We start from the raw sequence: 14,258 nt of genomic DNA on the forward strand, positions 1-14,258 counted from the left end.
CCCCCGGGGAGAAATGCAAAACACTGGAGAGAGGCAACAATTATTGTAATTGAAGGTAATGAGGCCGAGGCGCCAGCTCCAGCTCTGCTTAACATCACTCAATACAAACCGAGACACACATGAAGGAGACAGCCCGAGCCCGGCCCTGCCGCTGCCTGCAGCCCACATCCAGCCCTGCCCTTTGCCATCGCCTCGGCTCAGCCTCATCTCCCAGCTGCAGCCCCTCGCCCACTGCAGCGCCGGTGCCCTGGAACATGGATCTCTCCTGTGTCGATAGCTGAGCTGCAACCAGACTTGTCGCATTTGGGAACATCACTCTGGATCGGACCTGGGGTCCTGGGGTCACAGAGTCTTCCTTTCCATCAGACTTTGTGTCTGGGTATCCTCAGCGTGTTTATCCCCACTGGGCACTGAAAACCGCACGCTGAGCACCGAATCACTCAGCCAAGGATGGGCAGGAAGGCCGTGGCACGGCAGCAGAAACAACCCCAGCCCATCAGCCCATCTCGGGGGCTGACCCAGCCCGGCTCCTGCTCCCTCCAGCGCCTCTCTGCAGACTTCTGGGGTGCAGGGAAGGGCCCACGGAGTGTAGGATGGCTTCTGCCGCACTGCGGCTTTCCTCTGCCTGTGCTGGTATTTCTACATCTCGAACACCGCACCTGGCCTGCGCGTTTGCTGCTTACCACAGCAGAACTCACACCAGCTTTCGGTAGGGGCTCTAAAGGAGAAACAGCTGCACTCCCCCTCTGACCCCCCACGCACAGCGTTACTCTCAGCTCCAGCAAAACGGGGATGCTCAGCAAGCTGCCGGCAAAGGGCTGGACTTTTTGAACCCTCCGTAGATTAACTCTGCCGGGGGTGACACCGTGCCCCGAGCTCCGACCGGAGGCAGCGCTGCAGCCGCGCCGGGGCGAGCGGCGGATCCCGGCTCCGAGTCCCGGCCCGACGGCGGGCGCCTCTTGCCCCCTGCTGGCCGAGCGGCCCCGGCAGCCGCAGCGGGGAGCGGCGCAGCCCCAGGGCGGAGCTGGGGCGATGCGGGGGCTGGAGGGCGCTCGCGTGACCCAAACAGCCGGAGCGGCGCAGCACCAGGGGTACGCTGGGGTCGCAATCCGCTCCTGCCCCAGCCCGAGTTAACGTCCAGCATTCAGCCATCACCTTGTGAAACATCCCCGCCAAGGTGTTATGTGTCGGAATCCATAAACTGTACCCCGAAAGCCGAGCACCTCCTATCAGATTGAGTTATCAGGTGTCCGGTGAGAAGGTATGGCAAATATTAGGAATTCTCTTTAGATCTCCAGCATGAGAAACCATTAGTTACACCCTGACACAGCTCAGCTCAGGAGAGGAGAGCTGGCTGTGGAGTCACGACATGGCCCAAAGGCCTGAAAGTTGAACGCAATGGGAATTGGGCGGAACATAGAGCTGAAGTGGCATCGCTTGCAGAAAGGTACGGTTTGGAGATACGGCAGTCATGTACCACAGCTGCTCCAAAAGTAATGCCTCCTATTTTATTGCATTGGTCTGCAGTGTCAGAGGAGGGTGTTGGTGATACGGCAGTAGTGGTTGAAAGCTCCCACCAGTAACCCATTACATGTTGTTGCCATGTGACAGATGGCAGCAGAGGGGCAGTCTGACAAAACGGTGTCTGACATGGGAGCGCAGATGAGGCAAAGGTGTGTCACTGAACTCCTCCATGTGGAAAAAAAATGACAAAAAATGACATTCCTTGTAGCTAATGGCAGTGACTATGTTGGAAAAATACTGTTCTGTAGCTGAGAATTTGCTCTATCAGTGTTGTTGTGCTCTTTGTATCTGCTGTAGTTTCCGTGGAAATAAATAGGAGGCATTAGTTTCAGAGTGACAATTCAAACCACAGCCTATTTTGGACAAAAGAACCAACTGCCCTGTAAAGGAAACCCCTCGGCTCATGTTTTCACTGCAGGAGAGACAGCCCATGAGATCCATGAGGTCCCATATCTGGCAGCCCCTGGGAGCACTCACAGCCTACAGCCAGAGCCGGGCTGCGCTGCTGAGTGGCTGTGCGAGGCCTTCTCTGCTCCTGCAGATAAACATCAGCAGCCTCTCCACAACCACAGCTTTAAAAGCTCTTGATCCAGATAAAGGCTCTCTGCAGCACCGTTCCTCAGTGTTAGTCAATATTTATTGCTTAATCTTTATTTTCTGAGCCACATATTTCAGAGCCAAAAGCCAGAAACAAGGCAGTCAATGGCAGTTGGGAAATCCACACATATCATAACAGAGCGGAGTAAGAAAGGAAAGTAGTAAGAAAGGAAAAAACAGTATTAGAGAGTGTCCAAGGGATGATTACAAAGATGGTGAAGGGTCTGGAGAAGAAGGCTTATGGGGAGCAGCTGAGGTTCCTGGGTGTGCTGAGCCCAGAGCAGAGGAGCTGAGGGGAGGCCTCATGGCAGCTGCAGCTCCTCACAGGGAGCCGAGGGGCAGCGCTGAGCTCTGCTCTGTGTGACAGCGACAGGGCCCGAGGGAACGGCATGGAGCTGTGCCAGGGGAGGGGCAGCTGGGGGTCAGGGAATGGTTCTGCACCAGAGGGTGGTGGGCACGGAACAGCCTGCCCAGGGCAGTGGGCACAGCCCCGAGTGCCGGAGTTCAAAGAGCATCTGGACACAGCTCTCAGACATATGATCTGAGTTTTGGGTGGTCCTGTGGAGCCAGGGGTTGACCTCAACGATCTTTATGGGTCCCATCCAACTTGGGATATTCTATGATTCTGTGAAAGTAGTCCTGACCATTCCCAGAGCATTCCCTACAATGTAGAGCAGGATACTGTATTTACACCTGAGACGAGAAGGTAGCAAAGAGAAGATGGCCCAAAGTGCTGAAAAAGTTGAAACAAAGTGAAAACAGGCCAAAATGCAGAGGAGCCTGAGCAGCCCAGGGGAAGAAGCATGAGAAATGGGCCACCAAAGCAGAAAACAGTGAGCAGATCCAAAGGAAATCCTGGCACTGAGGGAATGCAACACAGCACCATGCTGCCAGGAAAAAGGGGTGCGGTGACAAAGGCTGAGGACATGCTGACTGACGGACACCAGCATCGCCAAGCATCCAGACATGAGAAATCATCCCTGCTGTCTGCTCTTGGGAACCTGGCTGGGGCTGCAGCTGTTCTGGAAGGAACTGGGACCTAGGGGCGGCTGCAGAGAGCACAGAGGCCAAGTTCGTAGAATGATTAAGACTGGAAAAGAGCTCCAAGGTTATCATGTTCAACCGTCAACCCATCACCACCATGCCCACTAACCCATGTCCCTCAGTGCCACATCTACACATTTCTTAATCCCCTACAGGGACGGTGTCTCCACCACTTCCCTGGACAATCTGTTCCAATGCATTATCACTCTTCCAGAGAAGAATTTTTTCCTAGTGCACCCAAAGGCTGGGGGGCAGAGGTTGGTTGTAACATGAAGCAACAGCCCTGTGTGGAATAGTGCTGTCAGGTCTCTCTTTGCAGAAAGGGACCTCCTGCATCCTTCCTGACAGTAGCACTCCTATCTTCATTCCCCATACTTGATACCTCACTCCAGAAATGGATCGTTGTTTCCAGCATGACAAGCTTTCACCATGCCTCAAAAACAAGTCTTCCTGTGGCATGCTCCATTCCTAGCCATCCTGCAGGAACACTCAGATGAGGAATATCTCACCGTGGCTGACTGTGGTTTTTCCTTTCAGGTTTCAATGACATAATTAAGAAAGCACAAATGACGTGGCCCTCTCAGAGAGCCTGTCCTTTCCCCTCTTTGCTGGCACATCTGGAGCAGTCAGTCCTCCACACTGCATTTGTGTCAGAGGTTTACTTCATCTGTGTTGAAAGAAGGGACCGTCAAAAATCTGGAGATGGAAACAGTGCCAGGATCCTACCTTAATCCTTAAAACTACACAGCTGCCTCAGACTCTCAGCACAGATTCCTTAAAAATACCATGGTACGTAATAAGGACTGGCAGATTGTGTGTTGGGAGATACGTTCTGCTTATAAAGCATGTTTCCTCCAGAAAATCCCCCGAAGTGCAGTATAAAACACAGCCAAAATGATCAGTTCTCACAATATTTGATTAAAAGACCTGTGCCTTCTCAGCTGTGGTGTGGGTGACAATACTGAATGGAGATGCGCGTGCCAGCTCTGAAGCAAGGGAAATAAATGGCAATTGATTCTTTATAAATCGTGAAACACGTAATTCTGTCACCAGCCCCCATGGCTCTTATCTCAATATTAAACTTCACTGGAGCGCTCCCAGGAGCAACCCTACAGCTGATTCAGAAAGCACAATAACTCCTTCACGAGCTGCTCATTTCTTCCAACCTTAACAAGCAAGACTGGGATTCTTCAGGGGAATTTAATGGAGCTAAGCTCCCGTTTACCACAGAAAATGTTCTTACGTATTACCAAAGAGTGACAGCTACAAACCAGGCCTGAGTGTGGCAGACAAGGGAAGTGGAGCAAGTCTTTGGTAGAAGTCATGCAGCTCCTACAGCCAGAATGATTCTGTGCGTTTGCACACCCAGCAGTAGCACTCATGAAAGCATCCATGCCAGAAAAGTCACATTTACTTCAACAGATTGTTTTCCCTCATCAGGAAGCAGGATATGGTGGGCAGCGTTACCCCACGGGAACTGCAGGAGTCCAGAAGACCTCAGTACACAAGACTTCCTCTTCTCCTGGCTTTCTCTCTACCGTGCCCTTACCGGAAAAGTGTTAGGAAACATTAGGCACATCCCTATGGAAGTCATCAAATACCATCTTATTTGACCCCTGAAGCACAGGAAAGGAATGAACTGGATTTCTCAAGCCAGCTTCAGAAAACATCCAATTACACAAAGTGCTGCCCGGCCCTACACCGGATTCCTGCTTCAGTACATGAAATAACGTGTGAGATTTGTTCAGCATCCAAAATTGAAGCCAAATTCTACAGATGTTGGAAGTTCATTTATAATCATCTGGAAACTACAAGAAAAGAGCTGCGGGCAGCGATAAAGTACCCCGACATCCATTATCACTTCAGAAACAAGGAAAAATAAAAGTGATGATTGTTACCACAAAAATCACAGAGAAATAAGGCCAGGGAAGAGTTTAAAAGGTCACCAAGTCCACGCTCCTTGTCTGGAGCCGGATGAGCTCCCCCTGCACAGATACCCGTCCCACATGCTCTTTATTTCACCCAGTTCAGGGACCCCGCAGCTTTCCAGGGTCCCTCTTTCTAGTTTCTTATTTACTGTATCTTATTGCAAACAGCAACCCAAGCCCTCCTTGGTGCAGCCTAAGCCCCCTGCTGTTTGTTCTACTTGTCATGAACACAGAACACATCTTTCTTCTTGCAACACCCCTTTATATACCTGAAGATTCGTGCACTGTGTGTTCCCCTCAGATGCCCCCAGGCTGAGTTTCATGCAATGTTTTTCCAAGAAACTGCTTTTTGCTTTTCCATACGCTCCTGCCCTGTGGAAGAAGAGATGATGCTTTATCCAGCAGCTCCTTTTATTTTTTTTCCTGTAGTTCATACAGGCTGAAACCACTCCCATTGGTACTCCGAGCGCTTTCTTCTTCTTTCTCATTTTAAGGAATTACTGGTTCTGCTCGATGATTCTATTTTCCTTCAGGCTTCCACCCAAATATTACCCACCAATTCTAATTTTCCTCACGTCTTTTGTCTTCAGTTTTGTTCTTTTCTCACTTTGTGTTCCTGAACAGTGCAAACATTTCCTTTTATCTTCTCACTCAACCTGTTTTGCACTACCAGTTAGACTCAAACTTGGAACTTCTTTTTTGTAATTACTTTATACATATATAAAGAAGGTGGAAAAAATTAGTTTCTCATCTAATTCACATGGGTATGAATATGCACATACATATTCACGAAACTCACAGCAACAGGAGCTTGAGTTTCTTGCAGCTCTGCATCCTTTCCCAGCAGGCATGCAGGTGACTACAGCCCTCCACATTGCTCTCTGTTCTTTGGGTGCTGGCTGGTTGCTGGCAATCTGGCCTGCCTGGTTTTCCTGGCACGTTAGCCTGCAGAGTGCTGTACAGTCATCGCACTCCTCCCTTCCAGTTCTGTCACCACTGACAGAGCCAGTAACCTCTGTGAAAGCAGCAATGGGACTCTTAGCCCTGTCCTTGCTTTTTTTCCTGTGGTGTAACAGCCATGAGTCACACAGAAGTTAAGGTGTTAAGAAGTTTAGGACGGAGAAGTGCTCACCATTCACTGCGCCATTTTTCATCATTTCTGCTTTGCAGATTTTGATCCCACCACCTCCCCCGGGCATTACCCTTATGAGACTCCCCATGTGGCCCCCCTATTCACCCACAGCTGCTGGGGTTGAGGGTTCACAAACCCTTTCCCAACCCAGCTGGGGCCTGTTCTCTTATTAAATTACAGAACGAGGGCAGATACGCTACCTCTAATTAAACTGACGTATCTGAAGAAGCTGCAGCAGATGGCCTTGGCTGGAAGAATTATGTCTGTGCCGGGATTGGTTCTAACTCAGGTCACTCAGACCAGTTTTCTCACCATTTGGAAAGACTGTATGAGAAGGAGTCTTAAAGCAGGTGAAGAGGAGGAGCAACAGAGCTGCAATCTGTTCCTGATCAAGGTTGGAGCTTCTGGCTGCTAACATAGCTTGTCACACAACAGCAAATGGGCCAACTGTACCAATTCTAGAGAGAGACTCTTGGCTACGTACCACCAGTTTGTTAGTATGTGTACTAGGCTTTAAAAACACTAACGTTCAAAAGGAGGCTGGTAAAAACTTCACCTGTGTCAACAATTTACTTTAAGCTTTTTTTTTTTTCATCTATTCAGTTGAACATGCATTATCTGTCTTTGATATTCCCTGAAACGTAATGAGTTTTGTTCTTCCTGTATTGGACTTTGTGAAAGAGGGTAGCTCTGCTCCCATTTCTTTTCAGTCCATTCTTCAGACGGTTCACGTTTTTATCTGATTGAGGCAACCAATTCAACCCAGTCCTCCTGGGATGGGAGAAAGACTGAGGTTATACCTTAATGCTTGTAACCGACTGGAAACAAGTGATCAAGAGTCAAGCTTAACAAAATGGGGTCATTCCCAATTAGTATTGGGAATGTAAAGCTAGTCCTTTAAAATTATTGCCAAAGAAACTTGAATAAATGACTCCAATTTGTATCTCAAAGTCATCTCAACACTGAGAGAAACATTCCTACGTATTTAAGTCAAAAGGCTTAATTAGGTAATTCTCCATATATGAATGTATTTTCCCACATCTCCAGAATCTGTTTCCCAAGTGCGTTTGGGAAGTCAAACGTACAGGAGCCAAGTCTTGGTTCTCATGTTATAATCAATCAATCAGAGTTCTTAATCATCTCATTGCAACATTCTGGTTGTGCTGCCAAGCTGGGCTGGTCACCAGAGTTTGGTTTTCCTCCAGTACACATTGGGACTAGCAAGGCAGACTACAACATCGCACCTCTTCTGGGAGCTGCCAGGGCCTCTTCCTTTGTGCAGACAGACAGACGGAGGTCAGGGAGCAGAGTGAAGGGAGCAGGCATCTCAGCACTCTCATCCTCTCATCCAAATTTCTGCCTCCTGAATTGCTAAGGCCTGAAGTAAAATGAGCTTATGCAGCATGGTGGGAAGGAAGTAAGGGACATTTAGACAGACCTACAGAGTAGAGCTGATGTCCTGGAGCGAAAAGCTGCACCACATAAGAACAGATCTCCAGGAAAGCAGAGCCACCTGTCAAGGTCTAATGGGATGGTCCCACAAGAACTGTGTGAATATTAATCACAAAACTCACAGAAACACATATTCATCTTTCTCCCAGACATGACCAATCCCTGCCTAACTACTCTCCTGAATTGTAGCACCCTGTGAGAACATTTCCTGGGAGCCACACAACTTGTCTTTCCCATCTCTTGGTACTTTTGCACTACAGCAGCAGCTCCAGCACTTGTGAGCAGGACCAGGGCCTGACCAGGGCAGCAGCTGAGCACCACGGGGACTGCAGATACTCACTCAAAGCTGAGCAATGAGCAACAGAATCATAAAGTCATTAAGGTTGGAAAAGACCACTAGGATCGTTGAGTCCAACCATCACCCATCCCCACTACACCCACCAACCATATCCCTCTGTGCCACATCTACACATTTAACGCCCCCAGGGACGGTGACAGCACCTCTTCCCTGGGCAGCAATGAGAAATGCGTTAGTACGTGATGCTGTGCCCAGAAAGTGTTGCCCTGTACCAAATCTCTTGGCCAGAAAGCCCCAGCTTCACATCGCCGTTGTGCAGTGCAGCCCCTCGCGGTGAGGCAGCTCACTCTGCCCCACTGAAGCGCTGGCACCAGGGGGTTAACGCCAGCGGGGCCGCAGCCTCTGCTTGCATCACAGCCAGATGCAGAAACTGCCAAGCCCCAGTTCCAATAAAACACAGCTTGCACGATCTGTAAGCATAATAAAATAGCTGTTAACAATTCTGTAACTTTCCCTCTAAGCTTGTAAAAGCCTGAAGGTCAGCTGGAAGGCAGGCTGCATTTCTTCCTGTCGACCGCATCCTGTCCTTTTACCTCACCCTCTGGGGCTGTGCAAGGGTGAGCACTACACCTCGTGGGGTTCCTCTGCTTTGCTCCCAGCATGAGAGCAACCAAAGGAAGAGGGCCAGGCATGCTGCTGGAGGCTCTCAGCAACCTGGAGTGGAAGGAGCAGGAATTGCAAACACCGTCTCCAGGTGAAAGTTCTCAAATGTCTCAGTAACCCCCAGCTCACTGGGGCTGGGTGGGCAGACCCAAGCACTGTGTTCCTGAAGATGGTAAGCTGGCTTGAAAGGACACAGATGGAGGGAACAAAGCAGCTCTGCCACAGAGCAAAGCGGGAAGAAGGCCAGACATAGGGAGAGAAAAGACAAGAGAAGGGGAAGCAGAAAAAAAAGTCCTCCTCCTCCTCTTGTCACAAGACGTTTCATTTCTTGTTTGGCACATGGAGTGAATTCATTTGTCATCTCCAGGGTCAAAAACCTCCTCGTTTAATCACTGAGATTTGGAGGGACAGAATGCGTCAACACAACAAAACCAGCTACAATTAAAATGCTTTCTCCAGTAATTCCCCTCGTGCGTCCCTACACACACCGAGTTCTCGAAAGAGAAGGCATCCAGACCGAGGGCCCAGCAACATGGCCAGAGCAGCCCTGAAGAAGTCTCTCGTCATGGCAAGAGGGTGTCACCAGCTCCTGGCCATTAACAGCAGGAAGAATAGAGCCTACGTGGATGGATCTTTTTACTGTACAATCCACCAAGGTTGAAAAAAAACCTCAAAATCATCCAGTCCAACCATCCACCTACCACCAATATTTCCCTACTAAACCACGTCTTTTAGCACAACAGGTAAAACATTTCTTGAACTTCTCCAGGGATGGTGACTCCACCACCTCCCTGGCAGCCCATTCCAGCACCTGACCACTCCCTCAGAGAAGTATTTCCTAACATCCAATGTGAATCTCCCCGGATACAACTTGAAGCCATTCCCTCTAGTCCTATCACTGGTTATATGAGAGAAGAGGCCTACCCCCACCTCACCACAACCTCCCTTCAGGTAGCTGCAGAGAGCAATAAGGTCTCCCCTGCTCCTCCTCTTCTCCAGACTGAACAATCCCAGCTCCCTCAGCTGCTCCCCATAAGCCTCGTGCTCCAGACCCCTCACAGCTTTGTTGCCCTTCTCTGGACACGCTCCAGGGCCTCGATGTCCTTCTTGTGGTGAGGGGCCCAAAACCAAACCCAGAACTTGAGGTGCAGCCTCACCAGTGCTGAGTACAGAGGGACGTTTTAGCAAACTCTGCGTTGTTACATTATTATTACATTTCACATTACAGTTCTGTTTATTTCAGCAAAGAAAGGAGGAAAGCCAAGGAAAAAAAAGAAGTGCACAAACCTGCGAAACAAGTTCAAGTGCAGGCTTTCAAGATCCAGAATCTTTACGTCGATGATTCAGTATCCAAAGCCCCGCTCCTCCCGGCAGGCTTTTGCTTGCCATTACATGGCAGAAGTTGAGGTCGTGGTCTCCATGGGGAGATGGGATGAGCACCGTGAGGAGGAAACCTGAGGCTGAACACCAATGACAGGCAGAGCATCGCCTTCCCACCAGGTGCCACCAGCTCGCTTACACAGCGACAGTTGTGCTTGTGATGACAACCCATGATCCATGAGCCCATACAACTCTGTAATGATCTTTTCTGCCCACAAGTCTTTGTGGTTTAAGGGCTGGCAAGGATTAGCGGGTGGAGGAACTTTTATTTAAGACTAACACACACGCTGCATACTGAGTTTTCAACAAGAGCTTCCACTGCAGAGTGGGGTTAAAGAATTGCACCGAAGACACCAGAAGGAGCTCAGTTTTTATGTGGCACTGGCCAAAGGAGCTGAAAGCAGCAGGACTTCATTAGCAGAGAAACAGCATCAGTTGTCAGGCCACAGCAGCCAAAAACTTAAGCATGAAGATTGTGCCATGACAGCATGTGGTAAAAACCTACTGGGAAGGAAAGAATCACACGGCTGAAACATCACAGCCAGACACTGCTGGCGGAGGCTGTTACTGATCCGAAGGCACAGAATTCCCAAGCAGAAATGGAGATCAACTGAGAGAGGGCATAAAAAGGACCTAAGGAAACGAAGAAGTGCGGTGGAAAGAAAAATGAGCCTCATATTAAAAAGGAGCAGCAACACGTCAAATATCATCGCCTGGATCGTTCAAAACTGACAACACCAACAGGTTGGTTTCTCAGCTCTGGGAAGTCTCCATAAAGCCACTGTGGGGTACTCCTGTGCTGATTCACATTCATTCATAACCCGAGGTTTAGATCAATGCTGTGAGGTGGATTCAGTTGATTTTTTTTTCCAGTTATTCAGAAACTTAAAGTAGGTTTAAGCCTCTCTACATGCTGATGTTTTCATACCAGATCATCCAGAATCCAGCACCCACAGCTGTGCACACTGAACGTGAGTTCAAGGTACTCCTGGGGTCTGGTTGCCTAAAGAGAGGAATACGTATTTCTATCCTCATTTGGTAACACCGTCTGCTTTCAGACTGCAAAACAGGGAGTAATTGATGGACAGCACGCAGTGTGAAGTCCTTTAATGAGAGCTATTCTGGGATGACATTTATCATGCTATTCTCCATGGGGGGGGGGTTCAATTTTTTTTTGTCAGACCACCTCAAAGAGCAGCGATGCTTTACCAACACAACGAAGATCAGCCATGTGAAACTGCAGCAGCACACTGCAGCAAACCCAGGAACCAGCTACCAGAAAGCTGCCTTCTGCTCAATGAACTAATATGAATTACGCTTAGAATTGTGAGCAGATTGGAAAAGATCCCTTGCAGATGGCAGGGGGGTTCTGCACCTTAGGGCTTGCAGCCACCTTTATGACACTCCTCTGTTCTCGTTCCAAACCTACCGGGATGCATCGTTTGCTTTGGGACGGGTGCTTTATTTGAAATATATTATGGAGAGCATGGTTTATCATTCTGCCTTGATTCATGCTCAGCTGATAATTCATGTAACAGTACAGCAGTTTGGTTGCTGGGTTAGGATTGTTTTTATTTATTTTTTGCAGCCGCACAGCAGGTAAACGTTTGTACATACGGAAGTGACATTTTCAGTGAGGTTTTCAGATGAAAGCATAGCTGTATTCAGACCTCAGAAAAACGCACATCAGCCTCCATGCCTTGAATCCTCCCCTCCGCACACTCTCCCCTGAGCTTTAAGAGCTGCTGGCTTAACACCTGAGCCGTGACCCCAAGTGTTATCCCGACCTCCTCTTCAGCACTGGAAGGACAAACCCATTGCTCGGCCCCTTGAGGCCTTCCAGCTGTGTTCCAGCAGCTGCGTAACACGGCCTTCTGCTCAGGCTTTACTCCCTGACCAGCTTCAGAGCTGGCAATGGTGGTGCAAGGGAGCGCATTGCAGGGAAGCGATCGGGAAAGGTCAGTTCTTACAGCAGGGGAGAGGACAGTAGCTGAGCTAACACCGTGTGAAACCTCACCCTCAACCAGGAGTTCTTCCTGATGAAGCCACACATGAAGTGAACAGGAGGAGTCCCTCAGGACGTTGTCCTGTCGCAGTTAGATACACTCCATGCTCACCTACACACACCCTACATCTCTGACTGTTCGGGTTAAGAGAGGCCAAGGGATGAGATAACAAAGCATCCAAAAAACGACTATTTTGGCTGGGATGTGGATACCACCTTAGGTGCAAGTGAAATCCGAGTACTTTCATCTTAACAAAAGAATAGTATCAAAAGTTCCACTTACCCATGCTTCTACTGGCAATACTATTGCAAGCAGAAAGGTGGTTTTATTTAGCAAGTGAAGATGAGGACATGCTGTCACCAATTTAATAACCTTCCCATTTAAAAAAGATGACTCACTGGGGGAACTGAACCCCCAACAGTTCAAAAAGAAGAAGAAAGAAAAAGCCTTTACTCTGTGGGTGCAGAGCAGCAGCTACGTGAGCCTGGATGGAAGCAATGGGACGACAGGGTCCGCTGGCACCGTCCTGCAGTCCAGAATGACCGACAGCACATCCACCTTCTGTAGCACCATCTGGCACAGGCTTCCGTCACTTTGCCAGAGAGCACTTCCCTGTCCACAAGCTCTCTGCTGCTAATGAGGAAGCATCTAGCAGAAGGACAGGAACCTCGGCCGAACTCTGACAGCATCCCAATTTTGCTGCGAAAAGACCCAATCGCCGAACTTTGGACAAAGAAGCACATGTGATCATGAGAACAGATCAGGCTGGGCAGGCAGAAGGAAGCTGTTCAGAGTGCTGAAAGGCAGCACACCAACAGACAGCTGCGTGCTGCCAACTGCTAAACCCTGGCAGCAGGAGAGGAAGAGAATTAACGTAGAAGTCTTCACACGATTCTATCCATTGGTATGAATGATTCTGACAGTACTACCCATTATTAATTGGATTTTCTTTTAAACACCGTAAAAAGTCTGTTCTGAGCACTCCGTTCAAATCCCGAGATTTCAGCAAGGTGCTGCACACAGAGGTGAACAGTATCCCTTGGCACATTCTCTCTGGCCAGTGTGACACAGCAGGCAACAAAATACTGTCAGCTGCATGGAAAGATGGGGTTGTTCAAGCCGTGTTTGCAGACCTGGCAGATACACGGCGCTGTGCAGTGCTGGCTGCTCTACGACCCAGCAGATCCAGCAGGGTCTGTGTCAGGTCGCTGCCCTGGGAGACAAAACTCATCAGCTTCTTCTCTCCAAGTGTCGCAACAGGGGGGTTAGTGATGGTGCTACGGTGGACAGAAGTGTTTCGCCACTGCCTGATCTTCAGCCAGCCAGAGCCCTAACTGGTAGAAAATCCTATGTCCTTTCTTCCAGATGGGATCTTCAGCCAAAACATTTTGGTTGGGAAATGCAGAAATCCGTAGAAAAGAGCAGCTTCCAGGAGCAATTCCTGTTGAATTAGTATGGCAGCAGCAACGCAGGCAGCCAGGAAAGTCAGAACAGAGCCAGCGCCTACAGCTACGAAAGCCAATCTTTCCATATGCCTGTTGGAGATGGAAGAGAGAAAAGATACTTGAACTTAACTGATAGCTGATGAGAGTGGTGTGTAACTGGAATACAAAATTATCACAACTGAAAATAACCTACTTTGCAAAGTAATTCAATGTATATGTAGGTCTTAGAGTCACAGAGTTCTGAAACAGCACACAACTAACTTGTGAGGTTTGCTGATACAGGATGTTACAGAAGGTGATCTACCAGTCAAAAGGCAACAAACACTCATGAAAAAAAACCAGGCACTACGTATCTATTAAGACTAAAGCAGTCTCTGACTTAGAGAATAGCTGAACTGCAATACAACAAAACTTCAGTTTAGCACCAGACATGCACTGGTGAAACCTCCTGTATTTCCAGCTGCTTCACTCGCCCCCCGTGCCAGGGCAACCCCAAGACCACGAGCACCCCAAGGACTGGGATGACAGGCAAATCTAAGTCTGAGGAAGCCCTGTGTTGCTTTGCCCTCACTTTCTGAGAAGGCAGAAATGATGCATATTAAAACTAATTAATTCAAGATTTTTCTACGCCCAGTTTCTGAGCAAACCAAACATTAGCACAATATGAAACGCTCAAGCACAAACTAGATTAAAACTGAAGAACAACTACAGGTTCTTATTTTTTGTTGTTGGTTATTTCCATTTGCTCCATTTACAAGGCTTTGTTAGCACAGGGCGTTCAACCTCCAC

General features: G+C 48.8%; 1 long non-coding RNA gene across 1 annotated transcript; it reads left to right on the forward strand.

Annotated features, from left to right (window-relative positions):
• The first annotated feature begins 9,824 nt into the window (after positions 1-9,824).
• On the forward strand, positions 9,825-13,657 carry LOC107052592. The gene is made up of 2 exons (XR_001465181.3): positions 9,825-10,762; positions 12,414-13,657. It is a non-coding gene; the product is annotated as an uncharacterized LOC107052592 (long non-coding RNA).
• Positions 13,658-14,258: the final 601 nt, after the last annotated feature.

Source organism: Gallus gallus, chromosome 2 (assembly GCF_016699485.2).
Source record: "Gallus gallus isolate bGalGal1 chromosome 2, bGalGal1.mat.broiler.GRCg7b, whole genome shotgun sequence".
Lineage (NCBI taxonomy): Eukaryota > Metazoa > Chordata > Aves > Galliformes > Phasianidae > Gallus > Gallus gallus.